We start from the raw sequence: 24,619 nt of genomic DNA, 5'->3' as shown, positions 1-24,619 counted from the left end.
TAATTTAAGTTATATAATTGCCTGAATATTTTTCCACAGAGCTAATTGGCTAGTTGCCAGCATGGAAACCATTGTTTGACTTGATGATGATCAGAAATTAACATGACATTTGCGTGGTGGTAATGGAATATTAGTAATGTAATTCATGACTGTAAGAAAGAGACCATCGTCCCCCACCTATGATCTGCAGGAGGGGCTCAGAGGATGATGAAGTGCTCCCAGCAGGCACCTCACAGCAGTGGCCAGCCAATCTCTATGTCAAATTTAGTTTTAAATTCTTCAGACAAAGCTGTAATGCTTACCAATTAATTACTACAAATGTCAATTAAAAAATCTACCAAATAATATGGTAAGATTAAATTTCAATTAAAAAATTACATTTAACAAAGAAGATATAACATTATTTTAATGAATTCTGCTGAAGGTGACAGTTTATCTAGATATATTTATACTGTGTAGGTGGATCTAAATTCATTGGATAATGTTAACTGTGTTACTTCATGTACAAATTAGTTGTGAAAATTATTTCTACTGTGGCTATGTCCTGGAGGAGATGGGGCATCAAGGGGCATTTCTCATCCTTAGAAGAAAGGAGAATTTTGAGCCTTTTAAGTATAGAAATCTTTTCACGCTTAAAATGAAAGATCTATCATAAACCTTCTTATTAGCTGAATTCATGTTATATCTCAGTGCTTTATATTTATAAAACTGAATATAGATTTTTTGATAGTGGATTAGAACGAGACCTAACTTTGTTGTGACTGTATTTATTTTCTTACAACAGTTTCCCAGTTAAATCTGCTTTGATGTAGATGTTTTCCATTCTTCCTATGAGCCTGCTAACGGAATTATTTCATGCACATATCTGCCTGTGAAGGTAGTAGATTGTAAGTGGTGAGCAGAGGTTTAGTTGTATGGCCCCTAGCAAAGACCCCAGTTCAGCAAGCTACTTAAGCATGTGCTTACATTTTAAACACCTGAATGATTCCATAAATCAGTGGGATTACAAATGCTTAAAGGTAGGCGTATGCCAAAGTACCTTGCTGAATCGTGGCCAAAATGGAACTGGCAAAGTAAAACTCATGTACCATTATAAACTTTTGTATTTACTCATAGTATATATGACAAACTTTTAATAAAACAATAACGTATTAGAACAAGAATGTTGTTTGAGTTTTCTGTGTTAATTTCATAACTGAAATTGTATATTGGAAGTAACAGGATGTTTTATTCAACATAGAAAATCTGTCTGCTAAAGGATGTAATACATAAAGTTCTTGGAATCTTGGGTTAAAATGCAAAGGTATTGAAAGCCTCGGCAGTCTGGAGGGTTCAGAGCGGCCTGCATTCTGATTGGTGGAAAGTAGTCCCCACCCAGGCATAGAAGTCATGACGGTATGGAGGCACACAATTGAGAGTTAATATTTATTCTCTGACCTAATGCTAAATATCAGGGAGTAGCTTAGGACACTAGAGAAAGTATATTTAACATTTCTAACCCTAGTCTGATTTATTTCCATCAGTTTTTATTATTTCCTTTTGGCACTGTCATATCTGAAATGGCATATAGGGAACAGGACATAATAAAGACAAGTATTTTGAATTGTTTCAAACCAGAGCTGGAAAAATCCACCCTCCAGTAGCAAATTAAATGCTTTCTCTTGCTAGCGTGGGGGCCTGAGGCACCAATTTCAGCAGCATTTAAGTATCTTTTTTAAAAGAAATTGTAGCCCCCCCTCCCTCCCATGGCTGTGACGAAAAGTTACCAAATATAAAGTAATGCTTTGTTCCTGAGTCTGCAAATAAGCATCTCCGGTAGCTCTCCTGCTGCTCAAGCTTTGCCAAGTGGTGGCTGAATGAAACTGACAAGACTGTTTTATTCTTGCTGTTTAGAAGTGCCTCTGCGCAGCAGTGACAGCTGTAAATCCATTCCACTTCACACTATTGCCCAATAAAGCTATAAACAGCAAAAGTGGTGGACACTGGTGTTTCTCATGGAGGTGGGAGGGCCCAAGGAAATGGGGACTGTGGAAGGAGTAATGTAGCAGAAACATCTTCTCCACACCCTCTCCCAGCAGTCAGGGGGCTGGGAGAAAGTTAGACTCCTATTTTTTCAACAGCAGCCAGGAAGTTGCAAAGGGGAGAGAAAACGGAAAGCTGTTTCTCTCTTCCAGCAGCTAGAAGGGGAGTGGAGGTTCACAGTTACTGGATGCCTGTTGGCCAGAGGCTGACACAGCAGCTGGGCTCTGAAGCCGGCTCTTCTTAAGGATCTATCTTCCCTGAGGCTTTTTGCCTCTGGACCTAGCCTGCTCTTCTTCGTCCTGAGAATGTGCTTGTGCCTTCAGGTTGACTTTCTTCTGGCACCTGTTTGACAGTACCTGTATGAGGGTGCCCTGAGGAATGTGATAATCTTGACACTTTCCAGACTTTCAGAAGCTGTAAGTTATATTATCTCCAGGAATTCTACCTCCAATTTCCCTCTTTATATCAGTCAACTAAGCCTTTGAGAACATTCTTTGTTTTCAGTTGGGAGCACTTCTGTCTAGTGAGCCCTTTGGTTGCCTGGTGTTAGGAAGGTCAACAAGCAGAGGCCTTCAGTAGCCTTACTAAATACCTTTGGTTGATGGAGGGATGAGCCCTTCCGATGCGACCTTTGTTACAAATTCCCTTTTGACCTGTGACATTTTTTTAGTATAAGCCATGGCAGCTGTAGTGAATCCCAGGAAAACTAAAGTGGGAGAGGGCATCAAAATAGACTTCCGCCATGACCACCAGCCTTTATTTATCAGGAAAATCCAAGTTTGCAACCAGTAAGCTGAGTCTTACAAATATGCAAGTCTTATTTTAGGGAAAAATCAGTGTCAACTGCAAAACTTTCCATTTGAAAAAGACAAAAATTCTCCTTTGTAGCCTATATTAATTCAGGTGCCCTTAAGAGATGGATAACTGCTCCCACCAGGACATTCACATGACAGAGAACCACCATGTCAGGTCAGAGGAGACTGTGGTCACTGACAGAATTTATCCCTGTCTTCACACCCTACACACTATTGTAGTAATCTTTGTACAAAGTATGTTATGTCAGGTATTATTGAAAACTCATAATTTGCTAGTCAGTATTGTCCTGATAAACGTATGTGTGGCAACATTGTGTGTGGAGTTAAGATTCCCCTGTATGATGTCATTAACACATGTTCTAAACCCCACAGCCTTGCCCAAACAGAAGTTGGCAAACAGGTCTGATCTAAACAAAGGCCTTGTCTACACTACGAAAATTAGGTTGAATTTTTAGAAGTTGGTTTTGTAGAAAGCGTTTTTATACAGTCGATTATGTGTGTGTCCCCATACAAATGCTCTAAGTGCATGTTGTCGGCGGAGTGTGTCCACAGTACCGAGGCAGCCATTGACTTCCGGAGCATTGCACTGTGGGTAGCTACCCCACAGTTCCCGCAGTCTCTACTGCCCATTTGAATTCTGGGTAGAAATCCCAGTGCCTGATGGGGCTAAAACATTGTCGCGGGTGGTTCTGGGTACATATCGTCAGGCCCCCCTTCCATCCCTCCCTCCGTGAAAGCAAGGGCAGACAATCGTTTTGCGCCTTTTTTCTTGAGCTATCTGTGCAGACGCCATACCACGGCAGGCATGGAACTTGCTCAGCTAACCGTCACCGTATGTCTCCTGGGTGTTGGAGGACACGGTACTGCATTGCTATGCAGCAACAGTTTATTGCCTTTTGGCAGCAGACAGTGCAGTATGACTGGTAGCCGTTGACGTAGTCCTGGGTGCTCTTTTAACCGACCTCGATGAGGTCAGGGGCGCCTGGGTAAACATGGGAGTGACTCAGCCAGGTCATTTCCCTTTTAAGTTTCGTCTCATGGCGATTCAGTCCTACCAGCTATGCACTCTTGTAATCTGCAGCCAGCAGAAGATGATGGCCAGCAGTCATACTGCACTGTCTTCTGCCGAGCACCCAGGAGATGACGATGGCTAGTGGTCGTACTGCACAGTCTGCTGCCAGCAAGATGTATAAAGATAGATGAAGTGGATCAGAACAAGAAATAGACCAGATTTGTTTTGTATTCATTTTCTCCTCCCTCCTGCCGTGAAATCAATGGCCTGCTAAACCCAGTTTTGAGTTCTATCCTTGAGGTTTTGAGTTCTATCCTTTAGGGGACCATTCTGTTTCTCACAAAGCCATCCCCTTTGTTGATTTTAATTCCCTGTAAGCCAACCCTGTAAGCCGTGTTGTCAGTCACCCCTCCCTCCGCCAGAGCAACGGCAAACAATCGTTTCGCGCCCTTTTCCCTGGATTGCCCGAGCAGGAGCAGACACCATAGCACAGCAAGCATGGAGCCCATTCAGCTCACCACAGCAGTTATGACCATTGTAAACACCTTTTGCATTATTGTGCAGCGTATGCAGAACCAGCACCTGAAAAACCAGGCGAGGAGGTGACGGCAGCGCGGTGATGAGGACATGAACACACTTTTCTCTAAAACTGCGTTCCCCCGCAATTTGGAGATCATGGTGTTAATGGGGCAGCTCGTGCCGTGGAATGCCGATTCTGGGCCCGGGAAACAAGCACAGAGTGGTGGGATTGCATAGTGTTGGAGGTCTGGGATGATTCCCAGTGGCTGCGAAACTTTCGCATGCGTAAGGGCACTTTCATGGAACTTTGTGACTTGCTTTCCCCTGCCCTGAAGAGCAAGAATACCAAGATGAGAGCAGCCCTCACAGTTCACAAGCGAGTGGCAATAGTCCTGTGGAAGTTTGCAACTCCAGACAGCTACCGGTCAGTCGGGAATCAATTTGGAGTGGGCAAATCTGCTGTGGGGGTTGCTGTGATGCAAGTAGCCAACGCAGTCACTGAGCTGCTGTTATCAAAGGTAGTGACTCTGGGAAACGTGCAGGTCATACTAGATGGCTTTGCTGCAATGGGATTCCCTAACTGTGGTGGGGCTATAGACAGAACGCATAGCCCTATCTTGGGACCGGACCACCAGGGCAGCCAGTACATAAACCACAAGGGGTACTTTTCCATGGTGCTGCAAGCAGTGGTGGATCACAAGGGACGTTTCACCAACATCAATGTGGGATGGCCGGGAAAGGTTCATGACGCTCACGTCTTCAGGAACTCTGGTGTGTTTAAACGGCTGCAGGAAGGGATTTACTTCCCAGACCAGAAAATAACTGTTGGGGATGTTGAAATGCCAATAGTTATCCTTGGGGAGCCAGCCTACCCCTTATTGACCTGGCTTATGAAGCTGTACACAGGCACCCTGGACAGTAGTCAGGAGCTGTTCAACTATAGGCTGAGCAAGTGCAGAATGGTGGTAGTGTGTGTATTTGGACGTTTAAAGGGTCGCTGGGGCAGTTTACTGACTCGCTCAGACCTCAGTGAAACCAATATTCCCATTGTTATTGCTGCTTGTTGTGTGCTCCACAATCTCTGTGAGAGTAAGGGGGAGACATGGCGGGGTGGGAGGTTGATGCAAATCGCCTGGCCGCTGAATACACTCAGCCAGACACCAGGGCGGTTAGAAGAGCACAGCAGGAAGCGGTGTGCATCAGAGAAGCTTTGAAAACCAGTTTCGTGACTGGCCAGGGTACTGTGTGACACTTCTGTTTGTTTCTCCTTGATGAAAACCCGCCCCCTTGGTTGACTCTAATTTCCTGTAAGCTTCCCGCCTTTGATCACAGCTTGCTTGCAAAGGAAATAAAGTCACTATCGTTTAAAAAACATGTATTCTTTATTAATTGATTATAAAAATAGGGGGATAACTCACAAGGTAGCCCGGGTGGGGTGTGGGAGAAGGGTCGGAGGGAAGGAAAAGGCCACTTTAAAACTCGTTGAACGCCAGCCTTCTGTTGCTTGGGCTGTCCACTGGGGTGGAGTGGTTGGGTGCCCGGAGCCTCCCCCCCGCGTTCTTGGGCGTCTGGGTGAGGAGGCTATGGAACTTGGGGAGGCGGGAGGGCGGTTAAGTAGGGGCTGCAACAGCAGTCTGTGATCCTGCTGCCATTCCTGAACCTCCACCAGAGCATGTCCGTTGGATCCCGCAGTATCCCCAGCGTTTCCTCATGCCTCCTCTGATCTTCCTGCTGCCACCTCTCCTCATGTTCATCAGCCACCGTCCTGTACTCTGCTATTGTGTCCCTCCACACAGCTCTGTCGGTGCCAGATGACTGCATGAGCTCAGAGAACATGTCATCGCGCGTGCGTTTTTTTTTTTCACCTCCTTATCTGAGATAGCCTCTGGGATGGAGGAGGGGGGCTTGAAACATTTGCAGCTGCTGGAGGAAAAAAGGGAGTGAAGTATTTTAAAAAGATACATTTTACAGAACAATGGCTATACTCTTTCACAGTGAACAACACTATTCACATTACATAGCACATGTAATTTTTGGTACAAGGTCGCATTTTGCATCTTATATTGAATGCCTGCGGCTTTGGTGTTAGAGATCATACACGCAGGGCCGGGCAACAGAATTCAGCTTGCAGGCGGCCATGGTAAGCAATAGTCTTTCAGCTTCTGCAACCTTCATAACAGCAGCCCCCTCCTTTCCCATACCAAGCAAAGCCTGTTGAGTTGGCCATTTACTGCTGCAGTTTTCCTGTTAACATGCAGCAGCAGAAACCAAACTAAACCCCTCCCCCCATCCAATTCTCTGGGATGATGGCTTTTCCCCTCCCCCCAGCGCCTGGCTGGTATCAGGGAAGATCCCTGCTAGCCAAACGTGAACAGCTCAGCGCCAATAGCCCCCCCCTCCCACCGCATGGCTAACTGAGGATAACACAGAGATAAAGAATGGATGTTGCTTGAATGCCGGCAAACACCGGGACCATACGGTGCCAGGCTTTGTCATGCAACGATACCAGATTGCTTGCTACTAGCATGGCGTGGTAAAGTGTCCTACCTTAGAGGACGGAATAAGGCTGCTGTTCCCAGAAACCTTCTGCAAAGGCTTTTAGATACCTCCAGGAGAGCTTCATGGAGATGTCCCTGGAAGATTTCCGCTCCGTCCCCAGGCACGTTAACAGACTTTTCCAGTAGCAGTACTGGCCACGAATGCATCCCAAGTCCTCAGGGCTACTTAATCATTAAAAAATGGTTGCTTTTATAACATGTATTATATTTAAAAAGGTACACTCACCAGAGGTCCCTTCTCCGGCTTCGTTGGGTTGGAAGGGTATTTCAGTCAGGGTGATAAAAAGATCCTGGCTGTCGGGGAAAACGGTGTGCTGTGTGCTCTCCTCAAGCTCGTTGTCCTCCTCATCTTCCCCATTTGCAAAATCCTCAGCCATGGTGGAGAGTATCCTATCCTTGGAGTCCACGGACAGAGGTGGGGTAGTGGTGGCGGCCCCCCCTAGAACTGCATGCAGCTCAGCGTAGAAGCGGCATGTCTGGGGCTCTGTCCCGGAGCGTCCGTTTGATTCTTTGGTTTTCTGGTACGCTTGTCTGAGCTCCTTAAGTTTCACGTGGCACTGTGTTGTGTCCCTGATGTAGCCTCTGTCCCTCAAGGCCTCTGAGATTTTTTTTGAAATGTTTTGGCATTTCGTCTTTTGGAACGTAGTTTTGATAGCACGGATTCCTCTCCCCACACAGCGATCAGATCCAGTACCTCCCGTTCGGTCCATGCTGGAGCTCTTTTTCGATTCTGGGACTGCATGGTCACCTGTGCTGATGAGCTCGCCTGGCCAAACAGGAAATGAGATTCAAAAGTTTCCAGGGCTTTTCCTATACACCTGGCCAGTGCATCGGAGTTCAGAGTGCTGTCCAGAGCGGTCACAACGGTGCACTGTGGGATAGCTCCCGGAGGCCAATACCTTCGAATTGCGTTCACACTAACCCTAATTCGAAATGGTGATGTCGATTTCAGCGCTAATCCACTCGTTGGGGAGGAGTACAGAAATCGGTTTTAAGAGCCCTTTATGTTGGGAAAAATGGCTTCGTTGTGTGGACGGGTGCAGGGTTAATTCGGATTTAATGCTGCTAAATCCGACATAAACTCATAGTGTAGACCGGGCCAAAGGAATGTATGCTCTGCTTAACTTGCATTTAAGCAGTAAACAGAATCATCAAGCAGCAAGGGAAGACAAAGGAAGTTCAAACAGGTAGAAAAAAACAGTAGGGAACATCCTTCCACATAGACTTTGTCTCTTGGAAAAGTTTCTCAAGAGAGGGACTGTAACTATAAAAAGGAGAGGCAAACGTCCCAAGGGACCCCTCTTACTCTCCCTGCCCATCGCATTCAGAGCACCTGAAGAGACAAAGGAAGCAGCTGTTGGACTCTGGGGGGGAGGGGTCCTGGCCTGAAGAGTTTGGTCAGTAAGACTGTGTAAGCATGTGGGAAGAGAGCTTCGCTTTGAATCTAATATTGTTTATTGAGTTAGGCACTAAAAGGCATTTTACCTTTTACTTTTCTGGTAACCATTTCTGACTTTCATGTCTCATTGCTTGTACTCACTTAAAATCTCTCTTTGTAGTTACTAAACTTGTTCTGTTGTTTTATCTAATCCAGTGTGTTCAAGTTGAAGTGTGTGGGTAACTCCGTTTACGGTAACAAGTTGTGTGGATATTATTCCCTTAAAGAAATAATGGACTTAATATATTCATACTTTCCAGGAGAGGGCTGGGCAGTACAGGACATACGTTTCTGGGGGGGAAATCTGAGACCAGGAGTGCGTTAGGGTCACCCTGTGGTAATTTTTAAGGATGGTAAGAGCCTAGGTGTGGCTGGCTGCAGCACACACACAGACATAGCTGGGAGTGGTGCACCTGCTGGAGACTGTTTGTAAGCAGCAAGGCTTGTCAAGGGCACCCCAGGTTACGGGGCTGGGTGATGCAGTTACTCATTGGTCTGGATTGTACCCCGATAGGTCAGTCACACAGTGGTAGAAATGCAGCACAGTTTGGTAGACGTTGTCATACCATGGCTTAAAATACACAGACATGGGGCAAACAACATAGGAACGTTTGACTCCGTGAGAAAGTTCTCTGAGCTGCTCATGGGCTACCCTCTTAGTAGAAGCTACTGGAAGTTTTGCTGTTGGCTTCAAGGAATGCAGGATAAGACCCTTTCGTCCGAACTGTGCTGAACGTGGTTGGAAAGGGGTCTGAAGGGTTCCTTCAGTAGGAAAATATGAGACCTAAGTTACTCCCACAGGGACGCAGTCATTATACCATCATGCCGATAAAGCTCCTTGGGGGATAATATGCAGCTGAAATGCCTTTATACTCCATTAGTATTCCTTTCCAGCAGAGCTTTAAGAGTGTTTGGTTTGTTGGTTTGGTTTGGTTTGGTTTGTTGATTTCAGTACATGAAAAACTTAGCTGAGGACTATTTGCCAGGAAAATTCCCGTTGTAAATAGTTATGGGCAATATCCGTTCAGCATGGTTGGGCAATCATCAAGTAGCTGAGGGGTTTTTTAATATAAAACCAAGTGGTAACTTCCAATGGATGTGGGCACTCTGCCAGCCCTTTTGAATGTGTCCCTTCAGTACTGCTTCCCAGGCCTGTTATTCTAGGTCTTCATGGATTGAACTCTCACATATCTTTGCCTAGACTTATTTATGAGGGGAATACCCCTTGGAAAAGACTGAGATACCCCTCTGCTTTTTTGATAACCTGCTTCAGGGACACAATGCAGTCCTTGAAGCATTTTATGTTCCTTTGATATGAACGATGTACTTTGAGCCTGATTCTCTTCATGGTGAAGTTAGTGGCAGTTGTTTTTCTATCTAGGCAGGTACTTGCATGGCCCCATAGCTGAATGATCAAAGTGTCCGTGCCCAATTGACTTGAGAGGCAACAGGATCTGACCTTCTTGCAGTCAGAAATGATGTCTGAGGTTTTTGCTTTTTATTGTTACCACTGAAGCGCTGACAAAAGCAATAATACAACTGCTGCTGTTCAGAGAAAAAAAAATGACTACAGCTGAAGAAGAGAAAACAAAATTTATGAATGAAAGAAACCCCACCCTCATTATTTTCCCCTTAAAAAAACACATTGCCCTTCTATTTGTTTCCATGTGGAATTACCCTTTGGGATAGGGAAGCTTTTCTTCCAGGTTTACTTTAAATAATTTACAACAGTCCTGTTTCAGATCAAATCCTTAGGCCTTTGCTCTGTATTTTATGCCAGCAAAATTCCCAGTGAAATCAATAGGGACTTTTTTCCTGAGTAAGGAATGAGTAAAGACTAATTCCCATTGAGTTAAATGGGAACTGAGCCTGAGTAAATACAGGAAAAAGCCTCTGTTTTGGCTTAAAAAATCCCTTTCCTTTTGAATAATTGTCGTGTCAGACAATGTGATTCCAGTGCATTAAAGATCAACAAACACTCCACACCGTGGCTCAGTGTACACCTGAAGTGTCTTCAGCCATCATAACACATGGGCTTTTGAAATTGAAAAGAAATTGAAAAGAAAGACTTCCGCAATCATCCCTTTTGAAGGCCACCTTATTTGTACCTTATTGCTTAGTTACTCGCTTTTTGGAGACTTCAACAAAAACTCAGGCACCATTCAGTGAGTTAAAGATGGTGTCATTTGTAGAGATTTGGCCTTAACCTGGAATTTCCATGTTTTTGTGGGTTTAAGTCAAACCTTAACATTACTTCTGTGTAATGTTTTTGTGGTTTAATGTTCTTCGGGTTTTTTTTTTTACAGTATTTCTTTTCAGTTCTGTCAGTGAAGTGTATGAAAGTTGACAAGTGTAAATATGTAGTTAGACAATTTAAGAAGTGTATTATTTACTGATCGACCATAATGGCTCCTTGGAGCCATTATACTCAATCATATCATGTCAATCTGCTGCAGTTATTATGATGGTAGTACAGATATGCATATTTTTTTTTTAAAGAGAAAAACATTGTGCTTGTGTAAAAGCTGTTTTTAATTGTCAATATGTTCTCTTTAAAAGAAGAAAAAATCAATAGTTTAGCCTATCGTTTGGCTAATAGCCTAAAAAGGTAAGAATAAGCTTATAGGAAGACCAGAAAAGGCTATTGTTGGCACGGCAAAGTGATGGCTTATTTCTTGTATTCTAGTGTGGCTGGTTTATGTCACCCCCAGTTTTAGGGGAAATCTAGAACCCATAACTCGGGTCTTGGCAGTATAAAGCTTTCCATTAGATCTCTGCATTTTTTGGGCCTACTCCTGTATAGTCTACCTTGATATCCTGGTTGTGCTTACAACATTAGCAAATGGCTGCTCTGAGAAGACAGTGCCCATATTAATGCTGTGTTCTTCCTGTAGTTTGCCACAAAAAGTATCTTAGGGAAAGCTAGACTTCGGAAGAGAGGAAAACAAAATGTTGAGTTGTGTGAAATAAAAAAGCAGAGACTGTGTGCTGAAGATGTAAGTACTGTAGTAGACTAGTTTAATTGAAGAGAGAGTTGGAAAGTAGTGAAAGAGCTAAGTAGTGGCTTGCTGGCTAAAGGGAACAGGAAACCTTTAGGAGAGGAGATCTGAAGAGAAGGTCCAGGAATTGGTGATATGGCGGTTGGGAGCAACACAAGTTCCCCCTAGGTGGGGCACCAAAGGTTACTAGTAGACCCCCCTCCCGCCCCGTGGTATGTGTCAGGGAAGTCCTTGCAACAGGAGCAATGACCCAGGCAAAAGCTAGTGTTTAGTTATTGAAGATGGAAGATGTAGAGAAGTCAAGAAAGCTACAGACAAAGGGGCAGATCCTCAGCTATTGTAAACTGTTGATGGTCCATTGTCTTCAATGGAGCTACCTTGATTTATGCCAGTTGAGGATCTGATCCTTTGTTTTCAAGGCCTCCATGGTGCCATGTAAGTGGAAGTCGTTGTATTTTGTGTGTTGTACACCTGTTAAATGGATAGGAGGATGCCGGATAAGCAATGAGGTAGCTGCCATTTTGTGTTCAATTTCAGATGCAGAACGTCAGAGCAGGTCATATTCTCTGTCTAGTCGGCTCAGATTTTGGGACAAATTCTGCTGTGGTACATTAGTATGAGTTTTGTTACTGCGGATTTACACTGGTCTAAATTAGAGCTGATTAATATAAAATGTTTCCTTATTCTGAAATAATTCATCTCCCACTGAAAATCGGGTATTTTGCTCTCCAAGTATGGGGAAATATACCTAGAGGAAACGGAATTGAAATGTACTCCTAGAATGGTTGGTAGCTTGAAGTGCATATGCATGTGTACCTGCAAACCTTGCAAGAAATTCAGAACATCGTCAGTGCAACAGTTTTTAAACTAACCAGAGCAACAAAAGACTTTTTTTTTGTCACTTTTGGGGTAATCAACTCTTCTTTCCCCCTGGAATTTTGGTAAAAATACTAGGTTGCCTTTAAAGCAGTGAGCAAAAAGCAAGCAAAAGACATTGCCTGTCTATGGTCTCTACCTTGGCCTCAGACATATGGTCATATATTTGAGGTCAGGATTGAATCTTAACATTTGTGAAAACTTAGCCAAGGGAAGTCAAACTTAGAATTCTTTTAAGACTGGCCTGTCTCCCCCATAGTATTTTGAAAAGTTACTCCTTGACGTTTCAGTAGCTAGAATCTGAAATACCTTGAGTGCTCCTACTGGGGTCATTAAGTTTGCCACTGAAATATTATTTTGTGTAGCTAGATCTGATTTATTAAAGAACTATAAAGCATTTACACACTCGCTGATGATTCAGAAAAGGAGTAGAGTAATTCAGGGTTTGGACTCCCCCCTAGTGCGATTGGCTTCCCTTCTGGGGAGCTTAATTTAGGGAAAAATCAGTGTCGGCTGAAAAACCTTCCATTCTAAAAAGACAAAAATTCTCCTACTTGTGAAAACGTGTCTTGGCAGCTGCTTTAGCTTCTGATACAAGATTTAACACTTTTCACTAAACATGCATGTTTACCATGGCAACAGCTATCTTACATGCCACATGTTGGGAGTCTTATACGTTGTTGCAGAAACTTGTAACCAGTTGCATTTTGATGATTCCTTGTTTCTATTGGCAGAAATGGCCTGTGGGTTTGTCTCTTGTTTGTTTGTTTTTTTGTGGGGGAGGGGTTTGATAGTTGCTCCTTGCATGGCCCTCCCATTGACATCAGAACAGCTGCAGAATTAAGCTGAATGTAACTGCAGTGCAATGCATAGAAAAAATAAAACCACTTTACATCAGAATATGTTGATCAGATGTGCACCTTCTCCTCCAATTTTCTAAAATCTCTTGTGCTCCTTTTTAACATCTTTTGTTTAATAGGTTAGCTTTGTTAGCTCTTTCGGTACCCCCATCATTGGGGTAGTGAAGAGCTGGGGTTTGCTCAGCTCTTAAGCTCTACTCATCTAGTAGCAGAACATGCAGAAGCTCCTCAGGTCTCCTTGATTCCACAGTTACACAGCTGGTTTCCTATCCTAAGAAAGACTTCCGCAGTCATCCCTCTTGAAGGCCACCAAATAAAGCCAGTTTTGGTCTTGCAGAATTGTTTTCCGTCCTTGTCTAGGGGTCTGTCTGCTCATGACTTCTTACCATTCTCTCATAACTCCCTGTCCCTTCTCATTTTCTGGTGTAGTCACATTTTGGGGGAGATTAATTCCATCGCACTTTAGAGAGACTTCAGAAAAGCTAGGTGAACATGGCAGCATGATGTCATATGAGATTCCCCTTTTGACAAATACAAAGTAATCCACATTGGAAGGAATAGTTTGAAGTATTCCTAGACGTTGCTGGGTTCTAAATGAACTGCAACCACTCAGGGAAAAAGACCCGAGTGCCACTCTGCCACAACTCAATGGAAACTTCTCCTCAGTGAGCAACAGCAGGCAAAAAAAGCAAATAAAATGTTAGCATGTATAAAGAATGGGACAGAAAATCTATAATGCCATTTGATAAATCAGTGGTATGGCCTGGAATGCTTGTGATTAACCTATCTTAAAATTAAACAAAAGTCCAAGCTACAATTGGGAGGGGGGAGTGGGGTGGAGCAGGGCAGAGCAGAGACTGGCACCAAAAAGGACTGGTCTGGAGAGACTTCCATCGAAGGAGAAATTGAAAAGCTTGGGAGTGTTTAGTTTTAGAGAGGAGGTGAATAAGAAGGGCAATGATCCAGGCATACAATTTAATGAACTGCATAGAGGAGGTAAATAGGGTGCTGTTAGCTATCTTTTCTAATAACACAAGAACAAAGGACCATTCAATGAAACTAAAAGAGAGTGATTTTTTTTAATTGATGAAAGGAAATACTCCCGCACCTCCCGCCATTGCATAATGAATCAGTGATGGCCACTGCATGTTGTTGAGATCAAGAAGTGGATGAGCTTGAAGAAAAGAATGAAAAGTGTTCGGATAATCAACATCTACAGTTACATTAAATATGTAACTTGTTTAAAGCTAGAAGGGATAGAAACCCACATGCTTCAGGACAAAGTCAGCCTCTAACTGAAGGGGTTAGAATGCATCCTCCCTTATGTGCAGGTTATTTCATAAACAGCTGTCTACAAAGGGTTTTCTTACCCCTTCCTCTGAAGCATCTGATTCTGGACACGGTTAAAATACAGGTTACAGAGATATATAGACCATTGCTCTGGTCTGCCTGGTAGTTCCTGTTAATCTTTGGTGACAGTTTAAAATGCTTTGTCTAAGTGCATTTGTTAAAATGCTGTAATCAGGACTTCCCTTGCCCTCTCCTGTCCCCCTATATAGGGGAGGGGATCTGACCTCCTCACCCCCGGGCACTAGCAAAGGGGTTTTTTCTGCCCCTTCTTAGAAATCATTAAGCTGAATAACATTTTAAAAGTTCTGCGAATCAAGAACTTAATCTACACGATCTATAGAGCACCCTAACCTCTAGTGCTATGGGTCTGATTAATAATAATACCACCTCTTTAGCAAGCCCTAGCAGGGGCTGGCAGTGGGGATAGAATACTCTGCTCATTCTGTGGTGCTAGCTCAGTGCTCCTGTGATCACAGTTGACTTCTATCCATTGCTTTTGGTTGCTGGTTTAAATTTTGGCCCTTACTCGATGGTGTGAATTTGACAAGCTGTGTTAAGCCAGAATTTAAGTAATTTTGTTTCCTTTTTTAGAATAGTGGCTTTCCTAACGTGTTACATTTGTTTCCATTTTGTGGGAAATTAAAATTAAGTGCTTCAACTTTGTGGATTTTATCCTGTACAAATAATCTGTTAAAATCACTTCAGCTTGTATATGTGTGACTAAGAAAAAGGCAGCAGAGTAGGAGGAAGAAAAATCTTTTTGTTTTACTTAAATCAAATACCCAATTGGGATTTCAATTATACATGAATATGTTACACTTGTTTGTTACTAAGGTGACTGGAGTGTCAAGGTTATGTGGATGTAGTACTATTATAAATGCAAAGATAATGCAAAAAAGAAAAATAATAACGTTGGCTAAAATCATCATATTCTTATATCATAAAGTCGCACAGCACCCTACATTTCAGATTTGGTTCTATTAAATTACCTATTTAATCATTTGAATCCAAAGTTATTTTTATATTGCAAATGTGTGACTGCAAGGTTATTTTAAGATATATTTATTAAGGGAATGAATACAATAAGACAAGTCATTGCAGCCCACATATAGTTGCTTGACTTTTCATTTTATGATGTTTCAATTGCATATGATTACTGAATGTAAGTTTTAACTTTTACGGGGGTTCATTAGAGATGCACTTGTGTAGAAAGAAATTCAATAGAAATGTGATGGTTCCCCCCCGCCCCCTTTTCTTAAAGCATTTGAAGCGTACTGAGATGGGGCAGCCTTATTGTAACATCATACCAGGTGCCTGTGGTTTCAGTTCTGAACTTGGACACTCATTTCTTGGGTTGTCAAGGGCTGGACTGATTGGAGAGGAAACTTGCTCATCACCTGGGATGGTGTGTGGGATTAGTAACTGTGGAAGGAGCGACATCTGCTCTGATCAGTGCAAGGCTTCTGAGTGGGGAAGTCCTGGGGGATCCCAGATCACTGGCAGTCATCGCCTGCTTCCTGAATAGGGTGCAGGAGAGTGGTGTTGCCCTCAGCCAAAGCGGTGGAACAGGCTGGGATGACTAATTGCACAGCTGAATGCTGATGTTCATCATGTGCCTTTTGAAACTGCACGAACAAAGTGTCTAGTGAAAAATGAGGGTTCTATGCACCTGCGGAATTCTGCTTTAATAGAGAAACTAGGCAAAATGAGTTCCTAATAAAACAACGGACCTGTTCCATTAAAACCAATCTTAGCAGGCAAGTGCTGGGAAAATACTCATTGGGGGCATGCTTAAAGGAATAAACATGTTAAATGAATGAATCTACCCTGTGGTTACAATAAATGCTGTGATGCTTTGGATGAATGCTAAACAGAAGTAAATCACATACAGTATTTTTAGTTATGTTATTAGTATGATTTTTTAAAAATCTATAACCAAACAATCTATAACCTGTCTTTAATAGGAGGAATTTTTGTATTCAGAACTAGCTGTGACATTAGCTGTTCACTTATTGTCTATTCTGTGTCACAGGCTTGTCATTTCCAGCTAATAATTTCTCTTGTGATTGGAAACCTGAGAGGCAAAGCAAAGACAAAGGGAAGTATTTCTCCCACTCTGGGTAGAAGAAGGGAGCAAAACCTTCCTCCTCAAACTTTATGCAAGGATGCTCGGTCCTCAGGGGGCTAGTGGCACCAGTCTGCATCCACTGCTCCAATCCCACTCTGCTCCCAAACTCTTCTCTGCTCTGCTCTGCAGTTGACGGGAGTCCCATGCAGAGTACAGCTTTATGGTTTTTAGAGGGGTGTGTATGTGTGTATATCTATCTCCTGGGCAGGATTTCTACATCCAGCCCTTTCCTCCAATCAGTAGAATTGTACCAGTGGTGGTTATTGCCCAACTCAATTTATGGAGTATATACCAATTTCACTGAAGAAGTGGGAATCTTTACAGTCTCTGTTGGGTTTTGGAAAGGGCCTTAGATGCAAAATTTGCTCCTTTTCCTCCCTTATGGATGAAATCTAATGGCAGTGATTGCAGAGGCAAGGATAAAACCATATGAATTTGGAGGGTGAGGGAAACTGGAAAAATGCACGGTGGAAAAGAAGACCCCACCTTTTGTGAGCATTTTAAATTGAATACTTCTTGATAGAAATCTAAAATGCCTGAATTTTATTCTCATAACTCCAAATGTGTCCATCAAGCGGGACGGGAAGAAGAAAACGGAATTCACTGCGTCCTTGCGAGGAGGGAGGCTGTGAGGTTGCAACACAGTCACCCCCCCCCGGCTGCTCCTGTGTGTAATGTCCTTGAGTGCTTATCCCACCTGTTCTTGCCACCTGCCCACTTTTAGTAGCCCATGCTGTGCTGGCTATTTGGAGCTGCTTGGAGACCTCAATTGGTATGTGAAGCCCTTTGGGCAGCTGCTTTGTTCACGCAGTGGTGTGGTCTTAAGGGTTTTTGCTGTTCCTTTGCACCTGGATGAGTGTCACCATTACTTAGAAGGGTATTAAGCACTGGTGGAGAAGAAAGAACTAACGTTGACTTGTGGGTTTGTTTTAAAGCAGTCGTGTGCTTCTCTAAGCAGTGAGGCTACCGTTGCTTCTAACATTCTTGTTTTCTTGAACTGTTCGGTGGTGGTGAACTTTTTTTTTAATGAGTGGTACCTGTTGCTGGTGCTATAGATGGTGCTTGCAGCACCTGAAAACAGCAAACTTTCAGTTGTTTATCAGGAAGAGTGTACCCCATTTGGGCACTTCATTCAAATAAAGGTGGAAGGAGTTGGTTTCGTTCCACAAGTGTACAATAGCCTGCCCCTACGCAGTCTCCAGAACAGTGGTTTTTCTTAGTTTACCACCTCCCACAACAACAAAAACCAGCTGAAAAGCAATGAAGCAAACAATTACATAATGAAAAACAATAAAACTGCACCTTCTAACATATACTACCAGTGACCCTATAACTTTTTAATAAAAACCGAATGTAATTATATTTCCAGGTATTCTACTGTACAGCAAACTGCAGGAGGAAGTGAACAGCAACTAAGAAAGAACAGACTTTGCTTAATATAAACTTCAGATTTTCAAACATTCCCATCATGTGTCCATCTAACAAATGAGGTTTGATCAGCTTAGACGAGACTCGAGGGTCACTTATGACTTTCAGACCCATGTATCATTTCATGTTCATTCATCAGTAATACCTTAAGGTTGTGCCTCACTCTCGCAAAAGGTTTTTTGCCATGATGCCTACAAATCACTCCTATCTGGCTGTGGTTAGTCAAGTGATGAGCTGTGACTTCCGTGAAACTCTGTTTGCTTTATGGATCTCGTTCTTAGTCTGAGGCTAGAATGGGAGGGACCAGCAGAAGTGGATGTGGTGACAGGAAGGTTGCACGAGGAGGTGATAAGGATGGGGATGGAGGGAAGACCAGGACTGGGGCAAAAGTCCTTAGAAACACAGGGGAGGTGGATGTGAGTGCGGGATACAGGTTTGGGGTGGTGGAGGGCAGAGATTGGGAAGAGGCGGGGGAGGGGAGGAGAAGGAAGAAGAGGTAGATCTGATGGGTGCTGTAGAAGAGAAAAGAGGAATCAGAAAGACAAGAATCAGGATCGAAACGATACAACTTCTTTAATAACCACGGTTCGCTTCCTAAGGGGGCGGGGGAAGGGAAGATTCAGAAGGCCCCTTAACTATATTCAGTCCCTATCTAATTTAATTATGGTCCAGTTCTGGACAGACACAGCTTCTAAGGTTGCTGAGCTGTGTGATGCCAGGATCCTTTAGCACTCTGAATTCTGAGTGCTTCCCAGTCTGTAAAGGGGGAAAGTAATTAATGGATTCTCTTGGAAATGTTATCCACACAGATTAAATTCCAGTGGCTAGATCTGGAGCTTTAAAATAAAAAGTCAAACCTCCCGTGGCCAGGGGAAATGGGAGAGTTGTACTCCCCCGTGGATCCCGCCTGGGTACTCTTCTCTGGTATTGGCAAGGGTTGCCCTAATGGTGGTGGCGGTGCTGCTGCTCAGTCCCTAAGAGCTAGCTTAAATTTGCTAACTAAGAAAATAAATTAATTGGTACAGGATGTGTTCTGATTTCTTTCCAGTTGCTTCCCCCATATATTCTGCTTGCTTTTTGAGCTAACTAGCCAATCCCAGTATAAGCTACCTCACTTAAACTAATCCTTATCCAATTACTTTTAATTTTTATTCTGATCCTTCAAAAAATGTATTTTACTCCTCTTGGATTATCTTCCCCAGAACACAGTTTTTTTTTCCCCCTTGCTTCACTTGCCTGATGGTTTTTCACTTTGTTTCTTTTCTGAAGATACTTTTTTTGGCTCCAGCCCAAAGTTCCTGAAACTAGGATTTGCTCAGAGTTGCAATCCCCCCTGCATTTGAAAGAGGCAGAAGCATCTTTTCCTAGTTCTCTCGGCTCCTTATGCCTTGTGCTAGAATTCTGCAAACGACTCGACAGACAGAACTTCTTCGCAGCCACCAATTAGCAATACTCCATGTGACTGAAACAGGCATGTTCTGAAGAAAAGATCTATTCAAAAGTAGGGGTGTGTGTGTGTGTGTGTGTAATATAGAAATGTAAGAATGGCAATACTGGGTCAGACCAATGGTCCATCTATCCCAGTATCCCATCTTCCAACAGTGGCCAACGCCAGCTGCTTCAGAGGGAATGAACAGAACCGCACAGTTATTGAGTAACCCATCCCCTATTGTCCACTCCCAGCTTTTGGCAGTCAGAGGCGTTGGGACACCCAGGGCATGGTGTTGCATTCCTGACCCTCTTGGCTAATAGCCATTGATGGACCTAGCCTCCATGAACTTATCTAATTCTTTTTTGAACCCAGTCATCTCTTTTCCAAGCTGAACAGACCCAATCTTTTAAATCTCTAAACTGTTCCATCCCTTTAATTATTTTTGTTGCTCTTTCCTGTACCTTTTCCATATCCAGTATCTTTTTTTTTTTTAGGTGGGGCGATCAGAAGTGCTGCTTAGTTTTGAATTTCTAGTTTTATATTAGTAGGTTTTCATTCTCAACCATGATTTGGCCAACAGTATGGAGAAATGGGTGAGTCCATCTCTTTGTTCAGCCAGCTGGCGGTGGCCACTCCAGAGAGACGGATCTTCTGTCAGGTCTTATAGCTGGCTTCCCCTGTTGTTTTTGTGCTTTCCCCCCAATTCTTCTAACTCCAGATGTGGGCACACCATTCTGAATACCCACCCAGAAAGCCCTAGTGGGAGATCAGGCTCAGGCTAACTAACTGTTCTCCAGCAGGGTACGTTCTCAGCTGGGGAAGTCTGCTAGTTCACTGATTTATGCATGAGGAAGGCTCACCCATTGGTCTATCCTGGTGCCACATGATGGAACACAGTGAGGTAAAAGAATTCATTCATTCATTCTCTCTCAAAATGCAAGTGAGCCATAAATCACCTACTAATTTAATTTTTTTTAATAGAAGGGTAAGATTCCCTGCCCTCCCTCATTTCCACTTTGTAGCAGGTCCATTTAACCTCTCAAACATGGTAGGACTAAAGAAATACAACCAGGTGTCATGCCTTTTAACACAGTTCTCACATTTGCTCAGCTCTTTGATAGAATTGCTTGATGGTAACTAGATGCTGCTCATCCTGCCTCTACAGAAAAATGAAAAATAGGATATTTTAACAGTATTAATAATGAATATTTACATAATTAGTTCAGTTTTGACCTTTCCTTTGTGCCTTCCTCTATAAAGTAGACTGGTTCCTACGGAAACCATGATGTCAGTGGTACGGGTGGTGCTTAGTAAAATCCACATGGGCAGTATAAAATCAATTCTTGCAGAACTTGATGCTCCTGAATGCTGCCATGATGTCCTCCTGAGATCTTCATATAATCTGCATCTACCCCTATAGGGCATCTTGATGGGTATCATGACCTGGTGTGTAAATAAAACATCACCACTCTGTAAAATGTTCAAGGAATTTGGCTTTATTATTTAATCAGCTCTGAAAAGTCTGTTGTATGTAATATAAAGAATACTTCCTGACATGTGGCTCTTCAGCCACATCTCAAGTCAGGTCATTGGTTTATGAATACTTTAGTGCATTAACCATACAACAAAAATGCAAATATCCATCCATCCATCCATCTCTCTAATTCCTATTGCCCAGCATGGCTGATATCCTTAGTTCCAAGTGTGTGGATATTCCCACTTTGGAAAAATACTGGTCTAGAGATTTTCTGAAAAGAAAAGTGAAAGCAGGGGAAGACGTGGCAAAGAGTGTGGAACATTTAAAAAAAAATACATACCTTCCTCCCACCCCCCATCCCTTAACTACACGTGTGCCACTAACTAATGGCGGGGAAGCTGAATTAGTGGCTTATCTTCTGTATTATGTCACTGCTGTGATTCCCCCCCGCCCCACTCTTGTTCTGTATTTTCAGAAAAATCCCTGCAGCCTAGCAGATAACAGAAGTTAGATTAGTATTGATATACCATTAGACAGTCCTATTAATATTGACAGGCTGTCAATACTGTTGTACCGCTTTTGTAATACAGGATGTAAACTGATAACACTTTAAATAGAAATGCACTAATCTTATACTCACCAAACATGCAGCAATGGTCTCCACTTTGCTGACTCCTCCTCCTTTGAGCTTCCTTTGTCTCCTTATTTCAGTTGGTCTTCCTGCTATTCTCTATATCTGGAACCTCTCTCTTTCTGTAAGCCCTGGTCTACACTCGGGGGGAGGAGTGGGGTCGACCTAAGATATGCAACTTCAGCTACGTGAATAGTGTAGCTGAAGTCGGCATATCTTAGGTCGACTTACCTGGCCGTGAGGACGGCAGCGAGTCGACCGCTGCTGCTCCCCGTCGACTCCGCTTTTGCCTCTCGCGAGCTGGAGTTCCGGAGTTGACGGGGAGTGCGTTCGGGGATCGATTATCGCATCTAGACGAGACGCGATAAATCGATTGATCACTACCCGCCGATCTGGCAGGTAGTGAAGACCTGCAGTAAGTCACATGACCTCTCATGCCTCCTTCATATCCTTAAAACTTAATGGTTTTCAGCTTGCTATGCTTTGCTAGTCTCACCTGTAGCATTACATGCTGTCTGTCTTGTATGTGTTACTGCTTTGTGTGGTGTACAAGTGTGATCTGACTTTTGTCTGTCCTGAGCAGTCCCAAGCAATTCCCTCTGTCTTCTGTTTCCATTCCATCTCTTTATCCATGATAGATTATCTGTCACATGTAGAGTCTGCTCTGGAAGTGTTTTGGGTGCTGTTTCTGAAGTGCTAAGCACATCAGCGGTCACTGAAGTCCATAGGAGTTGAAGGCACTTACTTGCAAGATTGAGCCCACTGATTGGAAGCTCTGTGGGATAGGGATCGTGTCTTTTTACTTGTCTAAGAAACGTAATACACCTGTATAGCACTAATGATCATAGAAACCTCTGCTGTGAAAGTGTTGGGTTATAAGAGCTCAGTCACTTGTCAGGGGTGGTCTAGGTAATGCTGAGTCCTGCCATGAGTGCAGGGGACTGGACTAGACAACCTCTCGAGGTCCCTGCCAGTCCTACAATTCTGTGATTCTAATCCTGTGAGCAGATCCATGCAGGCAGATCCACATGCTTGTGCAGAGCCCCATTAAATTCACGGTAGCTCCACATGGGTGCAGGATCCATCCACATGGATCTGATTACAGGATCGGGGCCCAAACAGTTAGTTAATGTGGTTTTCAATATTATTTGAGTTCCTTGATGTCAGCCTTCTTGTTAGTGGCACACAGTTGCAATTTTTACAAGCTTTCTTTGCTGCCTTCTTGAGCAACAGGGTTTTTAGCTGAAATTGATGCCATGGGAGAATGAAAACTTGGTGTGATGAGGAGTAAATCCCATGGAAGCTGTTGAGGCGCACGAGCAGATTACTTGGACCCAGGAATCGGTGGCACTGTGTTGCATGAAGGTGGAGTGGGTTTGTATTTGCAAAATCCTGGCCAGTTTGCATACATGAAAGACCAAACCTATTGGGCTAATGGGTTGGAAAGTTCTTTGTTTCAAGAAACTTTCAAAGTGATTCAAAACAATAAGCCGTAAAAGTGTGTGAGAACAATTGTTAATCCGCTTTGACCATATTCTTTATCCTCACTTGTTCATACATGTGGTGCTTCCCATGCAAGTTTAAAGTTGAATCCTTAGTCTGCTGCTTGTATTATTAGGCTTGTGTTAGTAACAGATTTTAAAAAAAAAAAATCTATCCTGTAAATAGCCCTCTTCATTAGAGCTAAAGTTATTTGGTAAATGATGTAAAAATGTGAATTATATAACAATGGCCACAGATGTCTTTGTATTGTGTAGCTGGTGTTATCAGGAAATTTGTGCATATCTGTAAAACATGGTGAAGAATTTACCATATACCTTGGAAAAAATGGGAAAAACGATTCATGTTTAGTTCCTCCACTTCACCAGCTGTGCTGCTACAATCCGCTGATGTAGCGCTGAGATCTATGGAACGCAAGGATGGACCTGCTACACAGTGTGGGCCTGCTTTTGCAGCTATACCCAGCATATTATGCAGCAGTCAATAGATTTAACTTCTGCTTCTGTTTTCCAACTATGGGGATATTTTCAAACAGGAGGGAAGAACCTTTCTCTCTCTGAAAACCATCTAGATGGGATCAATTCACTGAATTATTAATGCTTATTTGGACATTGCTTGGTATGTCATTTTGGTAGGAATCTTCTGTTGAATGAATTAAACAGCTCTGCCATTATATATTGAATAAAATGAAATACATGTCACAACAGATGACAACTTCCCTCAGCTGTGCATCTCATTAGGTATGTATACTTTTGTCATTGCTGTGTATCTGTGAAAGGCAGAAGTTGACAAACATCTTTTAAGGAAGTTACTGATAGTTACATTTGTGGCTTGGAGGGCACAAAGTGTTACTGTTAAGGTAAATGAGTAGTTCTGTACATAGACTATTTATAAGTCTCATCTCTTCCCCATAGGAGTTCCTTTTCCTTGAATGTGCTTTGGAAAAGATCCTTACGGAGAAGTCCCAGTGGTTCCATAGTTAAAAATTTGTGTTGAGCTTTGCACCTAAAGGAGAATGAACATCTGGGTTTTTGACAGTTTCACAGATTGAATTCAATCTGTGAATGTAAACAACAGTTGAATTTTTCATCCTATGTTTTGGGGAGCAAAATGTTGCTAACTTGGACAGAGAAAAGATCCCCTAGAGGAAATATGCCAGACTGGGGCTCTAGTTGCGTTAGCTGAACCATGATTCTGTACTTGAAAAACACCCATTTTCAGCATACATAGGGTATTTGGATAATTTACACATTTCAGACTCTGCATTTTTGAAGGTTGCTGGCCTTAGCCCTGTTTCAGCAAGGTGTGTAAGCATATGCCTAACTTTAAGCCCATAATTAGCCCCCTTGAATGCAGTGCTGAGGCACCACTGAAGTGGGGCTGTTATATAAATTGGGGAGGGGGGAGCAGCAAAAACCATTCCCAAGTTAGAAGTAAAAACTAACCATTTTGGTTAAATTGGCTTTTATCGACCCAAAATTGAAAAAAGGCATGCATTCTGTCTTCAGCCACATTTACCCAAGCTCACTGACTTTATCGGGGTTGTATAAACGCAAATAAGTGCCAAGTTTGGC

The 24,619-nt window shown here is 43.0% G+C and overlaps 1 protein-coding gene across 35 annotated transcripts in view; it reads left to right on the top strand.

The window, feature by feature from the left end:
- FOXP1 (forkhead box P1) overlaps positions 1-24,619 on the top strand; it is a 499,998-nt gene that overhangs the window by 66,194 nt on the left and 409,185 nt on the right. For 8 of the 35 annotated variants that reach the window (XM_043551442.1, XM_043551439.1, XM_043551441.1 and 5 more), the window contains one exon: positions 40-877. The exons of 25 other annotated variants lie outside the window; for them this stretch is intronic. The gene's annotated coding sequence lies outside the window, so the exon portion shown is untranslated. The remainder of the gene's footprint in view (positions 1-39; positions 878-24,619) is intronic. 2 more of the 35 variants (XM_043551445.1, XM_043551443.1) reach the window with 1 other exon arrangement.

Source organism: Chelonia mydas, chromosome 7 (assembly GCF_015237465.2).
Source record: "Chelonia mydas isolate rCheMyd1 chromosome 7, rCheMyd1.pri.v2, whole genome shotgun sequence".
Taxonomy (NCBI): Eukaryota; Metazoa; Chordata; order Testudines; family Cheloniidae; genus Chelonia; species Chelonia mydas.
Note: the sequence above shows the minus strand (reverse complement) of the source record. Positions and strands in the feature narration are given on the sequence as shown.